Below are 5,063 nucleotides of genomic sequence, written 5' to 3' on the forward strand. Positions count from 1 at the left end.
TTTCACACTTAAAGTTCGTAGGCCACACCTTTCCGGTTTTTTTGACATTTTCCTCGAATAAACGTTGGTGGCGACTCCGCGCATTTTCCTTTCTTGGAAGACACACCCGTGAGTCTCACGTGACCCTCCCGCTGAAGGGTAGGTTGCGACAGTTGGCGACTCCACTGGGGACCGTTTTTAGAGAGTTAGGCCAATCAATTAGTGTGCATTCCTTACCATGACTTCTCCTTTGTTCTTTTTTCTTTATCTTTTTCCTTATGTTCTTGTATATATAAACTCTTTGATGCTTTTAGTGTGTTTTTGAAAGGTATGCATGAGATATATTTTTATTCATTTGATGCACACAAACACCAACACTATTTGCACACACAGTGAGTTGAAAAGGTGGCCCTATACCCGGGTCCATGGGAACATAAGGAGTGGAGGTGAATCTGTGGTCATGCTAGGTCTCCGACTTGCTTGATAACAGTGAACCCTCATCTATAGTTTTTCTCTTTGATAACATATTGTTGCTGGTAGTCCCTACTGCTGCAATATGTTTTTCGAAGGGGATGATACCTCTAGAAACCGTCAAGAGAGATATGACCACCTTGGGAATTATCACTAAAAGCCTTTTAGTTCCTCCCGTGTAGGTCCCTAAAATAGGGGCACGAAGCAAACACGCTGCGTGCCTTTTTAAACACTGCCATGCATGTAGTCCTAAAATGTCATGTACGCCTTTGCTGTGTGATTATTTGTGGATATTGTCATACTATGTACAACCCCGTGTTGTGCCTTTTTTTTTGTATCTGCATCATGCACGGGTTGCGTCTTGATCCCCTCACTTTGTCAAACTGACAAAGGGTCTGTGTCGCCTTCTTAAATGCATACGTCGGGTGACATGCTACCCGAACATTGCATCTAAGAGGGGGACAGTTTCCTGGGCTCCCATATTCCTAAAATGCATATGTGTCTTTTGCATTTCTTCATGCATTCATCCATTCCACCCATGATAGATGTCGGAGTCTTGATTCGCACTGGGTTTTGTTTCACTTTAGTAAAACATGGGATCGAGTCAAGTGCCTTCGCTTAAAAAGAGGTTCTATCAAGTCAAGGTCAAGAGCCTAGGAGTCACCAGTCTGAAAGAGTTAGGGCAGTTGATGGGTCAGCTCCAGCGACAAGCTTCCCGTAAAGCTTACGGTAAGATCTGGGACCTAGCCATGGTAGAGGTCTCCACCGAGGCCATTGCCTCCCTCGCCCAATATTATGACTAGCTGTTGAGGTGCTTCACCTTTGGGACTTCCAGTTATCACCTACGGTGGAAGAGTTTGAAGAAATCCCGGGATGCCCTCTAGGGGAAGGAAACCATACCTCTTCTCGAGATTCTATCCCTCTTTAGCTAGAATTTCTAAGATAGTCCAAATCTCGACGCAGGAATATTAGACCACAGAAAGCAAGTCGAAAATGGGGTGGTTGGAATACCAAGGAAGTGTTTGGAAGCAAAAGCTAGAGTCTTGGCAGGTAAAGGCAAATGGACCCCGTTCATGGACATCCTCGCACTTTTGATCTTCGGAGGGGTCCTCTTTCCAAATGTGGATGGGTTGGTGGACCAGGCAGCGATCGATGCTTTTCTCACCTTTCATGACTGCAAGGAAAGCCCAGTTGTCGCTATCTTAGCCGATCTATATGACACCTTCGACCGAAGATGTGAAAAGAGCAGTACAAGGATTGTTTGTTGTACTCTGGCCCTCTACGTATGGTTGGTTTCACACCTTTTCCGCCAAGATGTGAGACATGCTTGCCCGCTAGAAGGCCACCGTTCATGCATAGAGAAAAAAGAGGCAAGTTGGGACCGACTCTTAGCAAGCAAAGAAGAAGCGTCTGTCAACTGGTTCCCCCGATGGAAAGAAGGAAGAACCAGGGTTCTTATTTCGTGCGGAGGATTTCCAAATGTTCCCTTGATGGGGACAAGGGGTTGCATCAATTACAATCCCATCCTCGCTATAAGACAACTTGGCTACCCTATGAGAGGGGCACCACTAGAGGAAGACCTCACACCTATTATTGCACGAGGTTTCAGTAGCACCAACATGGAGGCACTTCAGAAGGTCTGCAAGGCATGGGAGATGGTGCAAAAGAAGGACAAGGAACTCAGAGGCAGTAACAACGGGCCCATCGGCGGCTACTATAGGTGGTTGAAAGCCTACATGGAAGGTCTGCATTGGCTCCCAAATTTGAGAACCACTAAGGGGGTGGAAGTTGAAGCTCCAGAGGAGGACGAAGAGGTGCAGGCCCTCAGAACAGAACTCGAGAAAGCCCAAATAGTCAAAGAAAAGTTCAAATCAGCAGCTCTTAGAATCCGAAAGGAGAATGCTGAACTAAGAGACGTAAATATAGCCACCACCAAGGCCTTGGAACAAGAGACCAAAAGGGCCCATAGGGAAGAACATGGCCGGAACAAATTCCGAGGGGCTCTGTGGGGCAGTAATAGCGAGCTTAAGCTCCGAAGAGAGGAAATGGACCAATCACGAGTAGACAGTTTGATCTTGAAGGATGAATTGAGGATTTGCCTAAGGTCCAAGAGAAGCTTGTCTTAGCGGTTATGCGAGACCGAGACCAACATGTTAGCCATCATCAGCAAGTACCAAGAAGAATTAAATCTAGCCACGGCCTACGAGCACAAAGTGGCAGACGAATATGCCCGAGTGTACGCGGAAAAGGAGGCTAGAGGAAGGGTGATTGACTCGTTACATCAAGAGACAACGATGTGGATGGACCGATTTGCTCTTACTTTGAACGGGAGTCAAGAACTTCCCCGATTGCTGGCCGAGGCCAAAGCAATGGCGGACGCCTACTTCGCCCCCGAGGAGATCCATGGACTCCTCAACTATTGTCAACATATGATAGACTTTATGGCCCATATAATTAGAAACCTCTAGGAAGTTTGTATTGTCACTCAGATCTTGACTAGTTATAACTTTTTGAATAAAATGAGTTTATCCCGCGTTTTTACTCCAAAATCAGTGTGAATCAAATCACTCCCACATTTTATCTCTAGCATACATTCATTTTTTTACGTACTCCTCACGTTTGGTTTTTTTAGGAAAAACACCATAACGAAACATGCCCCAAGGCATCCCTATCGGATCAGATCCAAATCTAGGACGATGGGTGATCAAGAGGAAGTACAGAAACAGATGAAAGCCAACATGTCGGCTTTGAAAGAGCAAATGGCTTCCATGATGGATGCCATGCTAGGAATGAGACAACTAATGGAGAATAACGCGGCCACCGCCGCCGCTGTTAGTTCGGCTGCCGAAGCAGACCCAACTCTCCCAGCTACCGAGCACCATCCTATCCCAAACGTGGTAGGACGAGAAAGAAGCACACTGGGGCACATCAGCAACCCCCATCTGGGATACAACCGAGTGGCTTACCCCTATGGATTACTACCTAATTACATGCCACCAGTCATACATGATGACGCGGGTCATGTCCCTCCCCCCATCCTTGAAGGGGAGCCTCCTCGACAGTCGGACGAGGTTCACAAGGATCGTCGAGAGCATGCCCAAGGAGACATTGATTCCTACTCCCCGTTCCTCGTCGAGGGACCGGCACCCAACACACTTCCTTAGTCCAACCTCATGGGAGAACCTCGAAACCCCCCAACACAGCCAATATTTTTGTCCGTAGGAGGGCCACCCCCAGCAGCAGAAGAAAAGAGGAAACTCGATCTCATCGAAGAGAGATTGAGGGCTTTTGAAGGCTTTGGCGACTATCCGTTCGTGGACATGACTGATCTTTGCTTAGTACCAGACGTCATCATCCCCCCTGATATTCAAGGTATCTGATTTCGATAGGTATAAAGGGACGACTTGTCCTAAGAACCATCTCAAAATGTATTGTCGCAAGATGGGGGCGTATTCTAGGGATGAGAAGTTGTTGATGCACTTCTTCTAAGATAGCTTGGCTGGGGAAGCGGTCATCTGGTACACTAATCAAGAAGCTTCCTGCATCCGCACTTGGAAGGATCTAGTTACCGCATTCCTTAGGCAGTAGTACAACTCTGATATGGCTCCCGACCGGACTTAGCTGCAGAACATGGTTAAAAGGGAAAGCGAGTCCTTTAAAGAGTACGCTCAACATTGGAGGGACCTGGCAGCGTAAGTAGCCCCTCCCATGGTCGAAAGGGAAATGATTACCATGATGGTAGACACCTTGCCTGTGTTTTACTATGAGAAATTAGTGGGCTACATGCCCTCCAGCTTTGCAGACTTGGTATTCGCTGGGGAAAGGATCGAAGTGGGCTTGAAGAGAGGGAAGTTCGATTACGTCTCCTCCACAGGTACCAACGCTAGGAGGATCGGAGCAACTGGGGAAAAAAGGAAGGAAGGAGATACCCATGCCGTCACTTCAACGCCTGCATGGATCAAGCCGCCGCAGATCTCCCACGGTACCCACCAATATGCGCAACATCACCCGAGCTTCTCAGCTCGCGCCAGGGACTCGTCCAACTCAGCACCCGTACAACCTAGGGCGCCCGCGCCCATCCAGAGGAAGGCCCCCAAGCTCCGGCTCCAACCCCGACTCGCCCGGCCGGCAATGCCCACTTTGGCGTCGGTTCTAACGCGATAAGGAACTTTCCCTCGAGGCCAACTCAAGAATTCACCCCGATCCCAATGACGTACGAAGACCTCTTGCCATCCCTCGTCGCCAACCAGATGGCTGTGATATCTCCCGGAAGGGTCCACCAGCCTCCTTTCCCAAAGTGGTATAACCCTAACGCAACCTGCGCAGACCATGGGAGAACCTCGGGCCACTCAATCAAACAGTGCATGGCCTTCAAACGCAAGGTCCAAAGTTTGATAGAAGCCGGATGGCTGACGTTTCAAGAGGACCGACCCAACGTAAAAACAAACCCGCTTGCCAATCATGGAGGGGGAGCGGTTAATGTCGTCGAGTCGGGTAGGCCGCGCAGGTCCAAACCTTTGAAGGACGTGATGACCCCTAGAAGGTTTATCTACGAGGCCCTACAAAAGGGGGGCATAATTCCCCGCGGTGGGCACGAGAAAGATTCCTATTTG

This window comes from Glycine max, chromosome 4, assembly GCF_000004515.6.
Source record: "Glycine max cultivar Williams 82 chromosome 4, Glycine_max_v4.0, whole genome shotgun sequence".
NCBI classification, from domain to species: Eukaryota; Viridiplantae; Streptophyta; class Magnoliopsida; order Fabales; family Fabaceae; genus Glycine; species Glycine max.